At 41.2% G+C, this 15,987-nt stretch overlaps 1 protein-coding gene across 1 annotated transcript in view; it reads left to right on the top strand.

The window, feature by feature from the left end:
- Positions 1-15,987, top strand: part of LOC121373330 — a 61,670-nt gene that overhangs the window by 44,144 nt on the left and 1,539 nt on the right. The gene's annotated exons all lie outside the window — the stretch shown is intronic.

Genomic DNA, 15,987 nt, shown 5'->3' with positions numbered 1-15,987 from the left:
ACGTCATGATGGAAGATGTCGCGTGTATAGGCGTCGTGGTGAACGTTATGCGGCAAACTGCGTGCAGGAAGTGGACAGATTCGGCGGGGGTAGTGTCATGGTGTGGGCAGCCATATCACACACTGGCAGAACTGACCTGGTCCACGTGCAGGGCAACCTGAATGCACAGGGCTAAATTGACCAGATCCTCCGGCCACACATCGTTCCAGTTATGGCCAACGCCAACGCAGTGTTCCAACATGACAACGCCAGGCCTCACACAGCACGTCTCACAACGGCTTTCCTACAGAACAACAACATTAATGTCCTTCCTTGGCCATCGATATCACCGGATTTGAACCCAAATTGAGCATCTATGGGACGAGTTGGACCGACGCCTCCGACAGCGACAACCACAGCCCCAGACCCTGCCCAAGCTGGCAGCAGCCTTGCAGGCCGAGTGGGCCACCATCCCCCGGGACGTCATCCGTACTCTGGTTGCTTCAATGGGCAGGCGGTGCCAGGCAGTTGTCAACACACGCGGAGGCCACACCCGGTATTGACTCCAGATGACCTTGACCTTGGTGGTGTGTCCTATCACTTACTCACAATGGACTAGAGTGATTTGTGAACAATCCTGCAACATTTGGTAATTATCGGACTCACCATTCAATAATTAAATCAATTCTCCAAATGTTACGACAATGTGGTTTTGCGTTTCTTCTTTTGAAGAGTATATATTGTAAAAGGTATACGTAGATACCATACAATAGTGAATTACGTTTTTGATAAACGTGGACCTTTAAGAAAAGCAGGGTTTCTGGAATTGTTATAAAATCCACTAGCCGTGAGATCAGTGATTTTAAACATTTACTAGCCACGATTAAAAATTCATTAGCCCTACTTTACTTCAATTTAATACAATTTTACTAAATAATAGTAATAATCAGATATGTCACCTAAAGGGGGAGATAGAGCTTAAAACACTAACATTGTGGGATGGGCAGGATATTTATATTTACAAAATTGACTTAACTGCAACATTTGACATCTTTATTTTTCACTAGCCGTTGGGCATGGCAGTAGTAGTTATTTACTAGCCCAACATTGAATATCACTAGCCGTGGCTACCATAATCTAGAAGCCCATTTCTCTGCCGGACTACTAATGACCTCACAATTCCCAAGGTCATTTAGATCCAGCCAGACCTAATGATGATCACTGCACTAAGAATACACACTATGAAAACAAAAAAGTATAAAAATAAAAATTGTTATTTTTTTCTTTCTTTTTTAAACAAGAAAAAAAAAACACAGTTTAAAAAATACAGAAGAGACATGTTCCTAATTGTTGGGCGAGACGTAGCCCAGTGGCAACGCGCTCGCTTGGTGCGCGGTCGGTCTGGGATCGATCCCCGTTAGTGGACCCATTGGGCTATCTCTCGTTCCAGCCAGTGCACCACACCTGGTATACCAAAGGCCGTGGTATGTGCTATCCTGTCTGTGCGATGGTGCCTCAATCTAAGGAGCCAGTGCACGACGACTGGTATATCAAAGGACGTGGTATGTGCTATCCTGTCTGTGCGATGGTGCCTCAATCTAAGGAGCCAGTGCACGACGACTGGTATATCAAAGGACGTGGTATGTGCTATCCTGTCTGTGCGATGGTGCCTCAATCTAAGGAGCCAGTGCACGACGACTGGTATATCAAAGGCCGTGGTATGTGCTATCCTGTCTGTGCGATGGTGCCTCAATCTAAGGAGCCAGTGCACGACGACTGGTATATCAAAGGACGTGGTATGTGCTATCCTGTCTGTGCGATGGTGCCTCAATCTAAGGAGCCAGTGCACGACGACTGGTATATCAAAGGACGTGGTATGTGCTATCCTGTCTGTGGGAAAGTGCTTCAATCTAAGGAGCCAGTGCACGACGACTGGTATATCAAAGGCCGTGGTATGTGCTATCCTGTCTGTGCGATGGTGCCTCAATCTAAGGAGCCAGTGCACGACGACTGGTATATCAAAGGACGTGGTATGTGCTATCCTGTCTGTGCGATGGTGCCTCAATCTAAGGAGCCAGTGCACGACGACTGGTATATCAAAGGCCGTGGTATGTGCTATCCTGTCTGTGCGATGGTGCCGCAATCTAAGGAGCCAGTGCACGACGACTGGTATATCAAAGGCCGTGGTATGTGCTATCCTGTCTGTGCGATGGTGCCTCAATCTAAGGAGCCAGTGCACGACGACTGGTATATCAAAGGCCGTGGTATGTGCTATCCTGTCTGTGCGATGGTGCCGCAATCTAAGGAGCCAGTGCACGACGACTGGTATATCAAAGGCCGTGGTATGTGCTATCCTGTCTGTGCGATGGTGCCTCAATCTAAGGAGCCAGTGCACGACGACTGGTATATCAAAGGCCGTGGTATGTGCTATCCTGTCTGTGCGATGGTGCCTCAATCTAAGGAGCCAGTGCACGACGACTGGTATATCAAAGGCCGTGGTATGTGCTATCCTGTCTGTGCGATGGTGCCTCAATCTAAGGAGCCAGTGCACGACGACTGGTATATCAAAGGACGTGGTATGTGCTATCCTGTCTGTGCGATGGTGCCTCAATCTAAGGAGCCAGTGCACGACGACTGGTATATCAAAGGACGTGGTATGTGCTATCCTGTATGTGGGAAAGTGCTTCAATCTAAGGAGCCAGTGCACGACGACTGGTATATCAAAGGCCGTGGTATGTGCTATCCTGTCTGTGCGATGGTGCCTCAATCTAAGGAGCCAGTGCACGACGACTGGTATATCAAAGGACGTGGTATGTGCTATCCTGTCTGTGCGATGGTGCCTCAATCTAAGGAGCCAGTGCACGACGACTGGTATATCAAAGGCCGTGGTATGTGCTATCCTGTCTGTGCGATGGTGCCTCAATCTAAGGAGCCAGTGCACGACGACTGGTATATCAAAGGACGTGGTATGTGCTATCCTGTCTGTGCGATGGTGCCTCAATCTAAGGAGCCAGTGCACGACGACTGGTATATCAAAGGCCGTGGTATGTGCTATCCTGTCTGTGCGATGGTGCCGCAATCTAAGGAGCCAGTGCACGACGACTGGTATATCAAAGGCCGTGGTATGTGCTATCCTGTCTGTGCGATGGTGCCGCAATCTAAGGAGCCAGTGCACGACGACTGGTATATCAAAGGCCGTGGTATGTGCTATCCTGTCTGTGCGATGGTGCCTCAATCTAAGGAGCCAGTGCACGACGACTGGTATATCAAAGGACGTGGTATGTGCTATCCTGTCTGTGCGATGGTGCCTCAATCTAAGGAGCCAGTGCACGACGACTGGTATATCAAAGGCCGTGGTATGTGCTATCCTGTCTGTGCGATGGTGCCTCAATCTAAGGAGCCAGTGCACGACGACTGGTATATCAAAGGACGTGGTATGTGCTATCCTGTCTGTGCGATGGTGCCTCAATCTAAGGAGCCAGTGCACGACGACTGGTATATCAAAGGACGTGGTATGTGCTATCCTGTCTGTGCGATGGTGCCTCAATCTAAGGAGCCAGTGCACGACGACTGGTATATCAAAGGCCGTGGTATGTGCTATCCTGTCTGTGCGATGGTGCCTCAATCTAAGGAGCCAGTGCACGACGACTGGTATATCAAAGGACGTGGTATGTGCTATCCTGTCTGTGCGATGGTGCCTCAATCTAAGGAGCCAGTGCACGACGACTGGTATATCAAAGGCCGTGGTATGTGCTATCCTGTCTGTGCGATGGTGCCGCAATCTAAGGAGCCAGTGCACGACGACTGGTATATCAAAGGCCGTGGTATGTGCTATCCTGTCTGTGCGATGGTGCCGCAATCTAAGGAGCCAGTGCACGACGACTGGTATATCAAAGGCTGTGGTATGTGCTATCCTGTCTGTGCGATGGTGCCTCAATCTAAGGAGCCAGTGCACGACGACTGGTATATCAAAGGACGTGGTATGTGCTATCCTGTCTGTGCGATGGTGCCTCAATCTAAGGAGCCAGTGCACGACGACTGGTATATCAAAGGCCGTGGTATGTGCTATCCTGTCTGTGCGATGGTGCCTCAATCTAAGGAGCCAGTGCACGACGACTGGTATATCAAAGGCCGTGGTATGTGCTATCCTGTCTGTGCGATGGTGCCTCAATCTAAGGAGCCAGTGCACGACGACTGGTATATCAAAGGACGTGGTATGTGCTATCCTGTCTGTGCGATGGTGCCTCAATCTAAGGAGCCAGTGCACGACGACTGGTATATCAAAGGCCGTGGTATGTGCTATCCTGTCTGTGCGATGGTGCCTCAATCTAAGGAGCCAGTGCACGACGACTGGTATACCAAAGGCCGTGGTATGTGCTATCCTGTCTGTGCGATGGTGCCGCAATCTAAGGAGCCAGTGCACGACGACTGGTATATCAAAGGACGTGGTATGTGCTATCCTGTCTGTGCGATGGTGCCTCAATCTAAGGAGCCAGTGCACGACGACTGGTATATCAAAGGACGTGGTATGTGCTATCCTGTCTGTGCGATGGTGCCTCAATCTAAGGAGCCAGTGCACGACGACTGGTATATCAAAGGCCGTGGTATGTGCTATCCTGTCTGTGCGATGGTGCCTCAATCTAAGGAGCCAGTGCACGACGACTGGTATATCAAAGGCCGTGGTATGTGCTATCCTGTCTGTGCGAAGGTGCTTATAAATATCCCTTGCTACTAACGAAAAAAAATGTAGCGTGTCTCCTCTCTAAGATTACAGGTCAGAATTACCAACTGTTTGACATCCAATAGCCGATGATTAATAAATCAATGTGCTCTAGTGGTGTTGTTAAACAAAACAAACTACTTCTTCTTCTTCTTCTTCTTCTTCTTCTTCTGCTTGCAAATCGAAAAAAGCTATATGTGTTAGCCAAATGAAAAAAGCTATATGTGTTAGCCAAATGAAAAAAGCTATATGTGTTAGCCAAATGAAAAAAGCTATATGTGTTAGCCAAATGAAAAAAGCTATATGTGTTAGCCAAATGAAAACAGCTATATGTGTTAGCCAAATGAAAACAGCTATATGTGTTAGCCAAATGAACCAAACTCAGCCAAAGTTATAGGCGGATTTATTTTTAAATTGTAAATTGCTGTGATATTCATTAATAGCATTGAAGTATAGGTATTTCACTCTCAGAATAATTTGATCACTATTTTTGTAAAATACTTAGTTCATTGTTTGAAATATAATTCCATGCACATCCGTGTGTGCATTCACATGTCCCTGGGGCCAGATTTAGCTCAGTCGGTTTAGTGTTCGCTTGCGTCGCAGGATCGAACCACCTCGGTGGATCCATTTGGCTGATTGGGTTTTCTTCTCGTTCCAACCAGTGCACCACCACTGATCAAAGGCCGTGGTATGTGCTTTCCTGTCTGTTGAAAAGTGCATATAAAAGATTCCTTGCTGCATTAAGAAAAATGTAGCGCGTTTCCTCTGATGACTACGAGTCAGAATTACCAAATATTTGACACCCAATAGCCGATTAATTAATGTGCTCTAGTGGTGTCGTTAAACAAAACAAACTTCTTCACATGTCTCTGTGTTTAAAAAGCTGCATGGAGGTTATCGGCGCCTGCACTGAAGCGTTCTATACAGTAACAGTCCTCCTACATACTGAGTTGGAATCATATATCGTGGTCAAGGCCAGCTGTCCTATGTAGACGAAGCATCTGACAGTGAGTCGTGGGTTATCACTATAATAACTTGTTTTGGAATCAGTATTATGCAGAGGTACGATACTGAATATGTTAATGTCAGCTTCGTAATTGGCATGACATTGTACGTTACGGCTTCTGTTAAATACTTTTAAATTTATATATTGTTTGGTGTATTACAAATGAGTAGTTAAACGAAAGACTATTGTCAGTTTTCTCGGGACAAATACCTTGTCTCTCTCTCTCTCTCTCTCTCTCTCTCTCTCTCTCTCTCTCTCTGCTACGGTTTGTGATCGACGCCACGAATCGCAGAGCCGCAAGCCTTGGTGTGCGGATAACGCCGTAGCCATGTCGCAGTGATTTCATGCCGGCGGTCCTTGGCGCAGCAATGACCGCAGAAATCAAAATAATTTGATATTTGCCGGCGTCGTTTGTAAATGACGCCGGCGAATAAGGCGCCGGTCAAAAATCGTAGCCCGCAAGGGCAGTGTGCGGCCAGCTTTAAGCTGCAAGGGTACCGCAGAATAATCCTATGGACGCCGCACGACAGTCGGACGGGAGCCGTGAAATACCCGTACGATTTTTACACATCGTACAGGGATCATGAGGGACTCGTATGGACATCGTAAGATACTTGTACGATGATTTTGGAAATCGTGCGGGTGCAGTATGATTTGAGGGGCCCGAAATTCGGTCCCAAAATCGAACGGCATTCGTACAAATGTCGCGGGTGCCGTACTGGGCCCGTGCGATGCTGTATACAACGTGTCTACGGGTTTACGGCCAATACAAATTTCTACGACACATCGGGAACTTTTAACTCCGCGCTAAAAGCTTCCGATGCACCCTACGGCGAGGAAAGAACATCAAGGCGCCCGCAGGATAGCCATGGCACCCTTGCGGCGGCCGTGAGATTTCGAAAATTTCCCCCGAAATTTGGGCCCGTACGGGCGCTATATCCTGAATTGGTGGATATGTGACTCAGTCATTAGAGTAAAAATTTTGAACTAACATAAGGGAGAGCGTCAAATTATTTACAAGATTTATCAATTACTATATTAAAATTGCAGTTGTCAAAAGTTGAATTAGTAAAATGTGAAGACTGACTTGAAAGGGATGAAGTGGTTTCAGTGTTACTGTGTGTGTGAATTTCAGAGGGAGTTTGTGATTGTGTGATATTCTCGGAAAGGACAGGTCGCGTAATTGTGCACGAAGGCGTATGTGTTTTCGCGCGTGTAAGTTGTCGATTTGGTGTTTTTGTCAAATGTGACAGAGCTGCGCTCATGTCTCTCTGTTGATTTGTTGAGCATTCTCTGCTATAACTTCTAATAGAAGCTTCGTTTTTGTGGCCTGTCATATACATTATGTGTCACAGTTCAAAACCGGAGTTTAAAGCTTAAATTGTCACTGTCACTCACAATGCAGACGATATCGGGGATTCCGTTGTTGACGTAATTGATAAAAAGTAGTTCCGGTAGTGCAGTTTTCACGTCCATGGAAGAATGAACGTTGGTTTTTTAGATCACGTGATAGCATTTTAACCAATCCAGACGCTTATTACAAAACAGTAATTATAAAATGGAATATACACGTGTATATATAGTTGAATCCCGTTGGCTCGAACCGTCGACATAGTTTGAACTAATATAATGAATGTGAAAAACAACACAGACGACTTCTGAATACAGAGCAATATATAACTGGTGTATTCCCAACTCGGTCATCTTCCATCACGAAGTAATAGTGTTTAACGTTATAGCTTATGAACACAGATAATTGCATTCTGAATGTTTTATTTATTTATGTGTGCACGATTGTGCTGGAAATTAAAAAAAAATTTAAACTGGGCATATCATATAGAACACGAACTAATTGGAATTTAGTTATTTAGCTAGACCCAATGCATTTAACAATTATTAAACAGAGAGTAATAAACAAACATCAACAAACCATTAGAGGTGAAATCTCAACTTCCACAAAATGCACACATTACAAACATTATATTAATACTTATGCTACGCAATATTACTTGTCTAAGTACATCCCAGACCGATTTAGGAAAGCTAGATCGAGATACCGTTTCTGATCACGTAGGCGTGCTGTTGAAAATAGCACACACAATAATACTCTATGGGCAAATATATTATGTTCAATTTGTACTAAAGATATTGAAGATGAATTTCATTTGGTATTGGAATTTCCATTTTATACTAGAGTTCACTAGGTTCTACTGTACATCTAACCCTATTACTGGAAAAAAACCATGTTTATACATTTATACAACTATTTTCTATTAATAACATTGAGCAGTTACGTAATTTAGGAACTTATCTGTATCAAGTCACTCATTTAAGAAACAAGACTATTTAGTTATTGTATTCATTTACTTAGTTAGTTACTTATTATAATAAGTATAATAATTATTTATTTATTGTTTTATTGTTTTATTGTTTACTTACTTTCCATTGTACATTAGTGCATTGTGTGTTACCAATGTTCAACTGTGTATTTATTTATATCCTTGACTGTAAACTTATGCGTTTTATGGCTTAAAGTCAATAAATAAAGGAGTGACTGAATATGTTGTGTAACTGCAATGTAAATGATAATTTGAAGTTCAATAATAAAACAAACAAACAAAAATTTTAAATACTTTTTTTAAAAGTCGCAATAATCTAAAGAATAAGACATATGATTTGGAATTTGGACTTTAAAAAATTATAAAATAACTATATATTTGAACAAGTATTAAAAATGTCCGAAATATTAATCTAAAACGCACCAACATAAAGATGAAGGTGAAGGTTGACCTACTTGTAGGTCAACCGGTGTTAACGTAATTTCACCTCCGGTGTAAAGGGAATATGTTTCTCGTATATTTGCGTGACTTCAGACCCATCAGAGATATTTGAATATTACTTCGAATTCGCCGATAGTGTTATTGGGAAGACAAATGAATACCTGGCACCGCTTGTATCTATTTACGAATGAATAAACGCACTGGTTCAGGATTATTTTTAAAAACAAAACATAATTGTTTTCCAATTTTGCCCCAGGGATTCGAAATTGATTTTACCGGCCTCGGTGGCGTCGTGGCAGGCCATCGGTCTACAGGCTGGTAGGTACTGGGTTCGGATCCCAGTTGAGGCATGGGATTTTTAATCCAGATACCGACTCCAAACCCTGAGTGAGTGTTCCGCAAGGCTCAGTGGGTAGGTGTAAACCACTTGCACCGACCAGTGATCCATAACTGGTTCAACAAAGGCCATGGTTTGTGCTATCCTGCCTGTGGGAAGCGCAAATAAAAGATCCCTTGCTGCCAATCGGAAGAGTAGCCCATGTAGTGGCGACAGCGGGTTTCCTCTCAAAATCTGTGTGGTCCTGAACCATATGTCTGACGCCATATAACCGTAAATAAAATGTGTTGAGTGCGTCGTTAAATAAAACACTTCTTTCTTTCTTTCGAAATTGATTTTAAATTGACCGTTGTCATATTTTAAATATTATTGTTTTTCGATCAGTCTTGTTTGTAATTTGTTTGGCTAATAATATGTATTTGTTTTTAGAAGATTCTTAGAAAAAGGGATAATAAAAACGAACCGCTGAAAAATGGACTGGGTTAGAGGCTTACAAGCAGACGGGTAGTCGTGTGGAGACTAAGATATCACTGAGACTTGGATTTTTTCTGTATGCAATAACAGGGCGTGCTGTAATAGGTTTTTTTCATAACAGGTTGCAGATTCAAAAATTCCTCCTTCATAATTTACCAATATCAACGCTACGTCGATTGTACATTATTGGAAACATAATTTTATCTCTTTCTACGGATCATTCAGATTCCACATTGATTCTAAATGTATTTTTCTTTTGTCTGTAATGTACGAACCCAGAAGGGCTCTCGTTCAAGTCTCAAGAGGTCTGTTTCGTCTTTTAAACCAAGTGTCGGAAGTTGTTAAATTGGAATTATTTCAAAATGTTCATCTAATGAATGGTCAAGTAGTTGGAAATGATTGGCGACAAGGCTGTCGACTTCATGCCAAATAATCATACTTGTGACAAACTGCTCTAATTCTCAGCTGGTTTTACCTTTGTCCTATATACTACTTTTTAACATAAATTTCAGGTGATTAGATATTGTACATTTTTTAAATCACATTCAATTTTGGTGTGCTGACTTTTGAAAGTCGACTGCATTTATTGTAAGTTGTGAACTCTACACATGGGTGTGTTACAAGTATTAGAGTAGCCAGTGCTTATCTAGAGTGGTTGGTTATACTGAAGTATGTATGGTGTATAGTCTTCAGTTGCCCTAAGGGTGTTCTTTTTCTACATCTTGAACAGTTTCGGATTTAACTGAAATTATGTTTGTTAATCAAATTTCTGCGAACTCTACTAATCTGAGGTTTAACGATGCCTTTGAAGGTGAAACGACCTGAAGTAGAGAAGCTGATGTGGGTCTGAAAAACACTTTATACTCTGGGTAACCTGATGTTTCCAACGGTGTACTTACATTGTTACACACAAAACGTGAACTGGCTTATCTCCTCGCGTTCTCCATATACCAGCTTCCCTATTTGACGCTGCTGTTGAAGATGCCTGTCACGTGTCTTAAAATATAATACTTCACACGTCTTTGCTCCAAATGGCCGTTATTGTTTTTCTGAATTATGGATCATCGCCACAAGTCAATTATTTTATCAAATATAATAATAAGATAATATGATGGTTATGTAAATTGTTGAATAAAATACGTTCGTGGACAAATCAAATGTATATATCTTCTGGTAATACTTGTTTTGGGCCATTAAATGGTTCGTGGCAATATAGGTTTAAGACTTTTGAATGGGTATATACTCTTTAAGTTTATAGACTGACTTGGTAATAATGAGATCTGGATCGGGGGCGAATCCAGTATTTTAAAGGGGGTCACATGATTATAAAAAAGGGCAATTTGAGTTTGTCGAAGACAACTGAGACGAGCTCCCAAAGGGAGTTAGATCTGTAAGGGGTCCGGGACTAACTGTTGAAATAAAGATGTTCAGACGCGTTTTCAAGGCAGTTTAGTGTTCTATATTGTAGATTATTAATTTAAAAAAAAGAAGAAAAAAGGTAATTAAAAAGGGCACTCTAAACGGGCAGTGAGGAGTCACGACACCCTTCTGACCCCCTCTGGATCTGCTAATGCTAAGAATTCTTTAATACGTCGCTATAATAAAATTAGACGGCAGCCATATCCGCACTTGTAACCACGTCTGACTAAAAAAAGAGATCCCGTTCTACGCAGACTTGGTAATTATTTGTTTTGCTTTTTATAACTTCTGTGCATATATATATATATATATATATAATTATATATATATATATATATATATATATATATATATATATATATATATATATATATATATATATATATATATATATATATATATAATAAGAATAATAATAAGAATACTAAACCTACACGACTATTTTTTTATTTTGTCTTTTGTCAAGTCGCAGACACGGGGGTGTCTTAGCTGTTTACTGCTACATATATAATAAAAACGTTTATATTTCTCGAGCAGTATTTGTGGAAGGTTTTTTTTTTTACTATTTTTTCTCTCTTTAGCTCTATGGCTTAAATTTGTAATCTGCCAGTCAGAATATCCCCCAGTAATTTACGCGCAACACTATTTTTCTCCGTTTCTGCAAATGACACGTCAATCTGTAACGTGATCCGTTTCCAATCCGTCGTTTAGACAAAAACGTCGTCCTGACCAATGAGCGCACAGCACGTCACACAAGCGATTCTAATCTGGCAATCCTACTGGTCAGTGCTAGAGACAGGTGGTGAATGCGAAACAGTGACTCATTAACCAAAGCTAGCTTTAGACGCCATGTTTGCTTATTATATATGCGACTAAACATTGGCCATGTAACAGACAAACAAAAATGACTGTGTGAATTAGCCATCAGACGAGGGCATTTACTTATTCAATAAAGCATTAGGCATGTATAATATTGAACCAGCTATTTCTCGCCTCTTCCTATGTATTTAGGTAGACGGAGATATTATATCGGGCGATTTATGAATGAACGTTCACGGTGTGTTTTTTAATTTGAATAGCAGTAAAAGAATGTGACACCGATCAATGTTCATTTCCACATAACTAGATCATTATATTGTTTATTTTCGGTAAATGTTTTACGCTGATACAATGGGGGAAGCATACTGTCTGTAAGTTTGTCTTTAATGGCATAGCATTTTTCCTTTTACATTAAACGTTGAATCATTGATTTTTTCTAGTTATAGGCAAGTAAAGTGCAAATGTAAACGGCTGGGTCGTTTGATGTTGTGTGATTATAATCACAAAGGTTTTCAGTTCAAATGTATCGTATTTAGTATGGTGATATTGGAAGAGCAGAGGAGAACTCACGTCTTCTCTCTATGATGGTCTCATTCGCTCTTCTGTTCATTCTACTGGTCATTTCATACTCTCTTATGTCTCTCTCTCTATCTCTCTCTAGTTTCTAGTTCAAAAGTCTCTCTCTCTCTCTCTCTCTCTCTCTCTCTCTCTCTCTCTCTCTCTCTCTCTCTCACACACACACACACACACACTGTCTCTCTCTCTCTCTCTCTCTCTCTCTCTCTCTCTCTCTCTCTCTCTCTCTCTCTCTCTCTCTCTCTCTCTCTCTCTCTCTCTCTCTCTCTCTCTCTCTCTCTCTCTCTCTCTCTCTCTCTCTCTCTCTCTCTCTCTGACACATAACTGGTATCACTTTCACTCTTTTCTTGCTATAATCTCAACTGGCGACTTTACCCAAACTTTGGATTTAATGTCCTAAACATATGTGTCTCCAGAGGACCATCCGTGCCATTTGGTAAAGAAAGAACAAGATCTATTTAACATTGGTATGTAGCACGTATGTAGCTAGCCACATGGTGTCATCAAAGGACTACACTGGCGAAACGTTGACACGAATGACAATATGCAGACGTTCTATAGGTAATCTTCACAATTTATTTATTATTTAATACCGGCATCGGTGGCGTCGTGGTTAAGCCATCGGACACAAGGATGGTAGGTGCAGGGTTCGCAGTACGATGTCGGCTCAATGGGTAGTTGTAAGGCCACTACACCCTGTTCTCGCTCACTAACCACTAACAAGTAACAACTAACCCACTGTCCTGGAGAGAGCCCAGCATACAACACAGAGAGATGAAATGTGTGCCCAGGACAGTGTGCTTGAACCTTAATTGGATATAAGCACGAAAATAAGTTGAAGTTATTTAGTGATATTTGACCCCCAGAAAAACAGCTTCAAAGTTGGTTGATTAACGATGGTGTTCGACTCAAGATCAAATTTCCCCTATATTTATTCATAGGCGTACGGGGAAGGAAGGAAGGAAGTGCTTTATTTAACGACGCACTCAACACATTTTATTTACGGTTATATGGCGTCAGACATATGGTTAAGGACCACACATATATTGAGAGGTTAAATCCGCTGTCGCCACTTCATGGGCTACTCTTTTCGGTTAGCAGCAAGGGATCTTTTATATGCACCATCCCACAGACAGGATAGCACATACCACGGCCTTTGATGTACCAGTCGTGGTGCATTGGATGGAGCGAGAAATAGCCCAATAGACCCACTGACGGGGATCAATCCCAGACCGACCGCGCATCAAGCGAGCGCTTTACCACTGCCTTAAGGGGTAGGGGAGACAGGCTGATGTTTGCCCGAATTAAATGAAAATGCTCGAAACTGGATAACAGCGTACATTATTGCCAAACTGATATATAAGGGTTTCTAACGAATCACTACGCACTTTTATATGGATTACAACTAATAATTGCGAGTAGAATTATTGAACTATATAGTGATAGGTTTTCAGGCCAGGTCATTTTGCCTGAACTTCTCCATCGGTTTTTCCCGAATGTATGGTTTAAGCTGGACGCAAGAAATCATTAGCAACTTGGTAAATTTGATTTAAAAATATGTACTATACTGAATAAGTAGAAGTAATGTTAGTATTAACCAATTTGCTGCAGTAGCTGATCTCTGACTGTATTTGCTCTAAATGAATATTTTCCGAGACTATTAAGTTCTTTAGCATTATTAGACGTTAAAGGGACATTCCTGAGTTTGCTGCAATTTTTAAGATGTTATCGACTAACAGAGACTTTTTGACGACTGTAATTAAATATCAAATATATTTTTTTGCATAAAATATTAGTGGCTGATCGTTCTAATATTTGTACTAGGTTAAATTTCATTTTATTTCCTAAAAAAATCCACTTTGGGCTTCTTACAAAATTTAAGACGACCAGAAATACATTGAATATACAGACACTGATACTCTAAACAAGAAAATATATTTAATATGTAAGTTTAATCGTAGAAATATTTTATTAGTCGGAAACATCTTACAATGCAGCAAACTCGGGAATGTCCCTTTAATAACGGTAAGCTTGAAAACGTCTGGACGTCTATGGTAATCTACCGGCCTCGGTGGCGTCGTGGCAGGCCATCGGTCTACAGGCTGGTAGGTACTGGGTTCGGATTCCAGTCGAGGCATGGGATTTTTAATCCAGATACCGACTCCAAACCCTGAGTGAGTGTTCCGCAAGGCTCAATGGGTAGGTGTAAACCACTTGCACCGACCAGTGATCCATAACTGGTTCAACAAAGGCCATGGTTTGTGCTATCCTGCCTGTGGGAAGCGCAAATAAAAGATCCCTTGCTGCCAATCGGAAGAGTAGCCCATGTAGTGGCGACAGCGGGTTTCCTCTCAAAATCTGTGTGGTCCTGAACCATATGTCTGACGCCATATAACCGTAAATAAAATGTGTTGAGTGCGTCGTTAAATAAAACACTTCTTTCTTTCTATGGTAATCTGTTTTTTATGTTGTGGCACTGGAGGATAAAATGATATTCGCCTTCTATTTCATTTTTGTCACATAGTCTGTATTTTATTATTTCTATACCTGCCAAATTCTATATTTAGTTTATGCGGACATGTTCTGAGTTTAGTTATTTCTTTTAAATGACGAACGTCCAATGGTTTTCTAAGACAATCTTGTAATTTGAAATTATTTAACAAATGTTTGTATAGACTTCCCTTTGGAGTTATCATTATACTGTAACATTGTTGCGTGAATAAATAGATAGATAGATAGACATATAGATAGATAGATAGAGGGGGAAAGAGAGAGAGAGAGAGAGAGAGAGAGAGAGAGAGAGAGAGAGAGAGAGAGAGAGAGAGAGAGAGAGAGAGAGAGAGAGAGAGAGAAAGTAGCCAAATTCAAGTAATTGTATTAAATAGCCATACACATACAAATCATGCACGCTTTTTGATTTAGCGTTTTGCTAACATTGAATATAGCGATTTGACAAACGACTACATAAACACTGCGAATGTAAATATTCGCTTCAACACTGAGTGGAGGGGGAGGGTGGCAGTTGATCCCCCTGACACCCCGTCTAGGACATTCGTCTATTTATAAGTATGGTCAGTTCGATGAGTGTCCAGAGATTCATTAACGTAAACGATAACACATAGAGGTCCCGCCAGACCAGATTCCTTACTTACACAGATAATGGCTGCCAAAGTCACGGGAGAATTCTTGGGCAATAGAACTGTCGCCAGTTGCCTTATTAATAGGTTCAATGTCCTCTCTGAGCATTTCTTGGCGGAGTCAGCCAGGAACTATGGTATTGTTTGTACACATTATCACTAAGTAGCCATATTTCAGGTATGCACAACAATATGATCAATAACACGAGGGGCATAAAGACTATGGGGTTGGTTAAACAGAAGGATTTTCAAGACAAATTAAACTGACGAGCCCATAAAAAATGTGTGAAAGGCCTATTTAATTATAAGGAAATACATATTTATATTTAAGACAAGTGGAGTTTTTTATTTATTTATTTATTCATTTATATATATATATATATATATATATATATATGTATGTATATGTATATATCTATATCTATATATATATATATATATATATATATAGATATAGATAGATATACATATACATACATATACATGTATATACATATATAGGTTCAAGTCCCAGAAACGGCATGGGATAATTTGTTAGGCCAGAACGGATTTAATTAAATATATAGATATTCATAGATCTATGAATATCTATATATTTAATTAAATCCTTTCTGGCCTCAGAAATTATCCCATGCCGTTTCTGGGACTTGAACCTATGACACCGAATCGCCCGCAACTTGCAGACTTGCTGTGAATGATACCTTTTGTGCTATTGAGGCATCCATAAAACGGATGCT

Source organism: Gigantopelta aegis, chromosome 5 (genome assembly GCF_016097555.1).
Source record: "Gigantopelta aegis isolate Gae_Host chromosome 5, Gae_host_genome, whole genome shotgun sequence".
Classification (NCBI taxonomy): domain Eukaryota; kingdom Metazoa; phylum Mollusca; class Gastropoda; order Neomphalida; family Peltospiridae; genus Gigantopelta; species Gigantopelta aegis.
The sequence above is the reverse complement of the archived record's forward strand: the minus strand, read 5'-3'. Positions and strand labels throughout refer to the sequence as shown.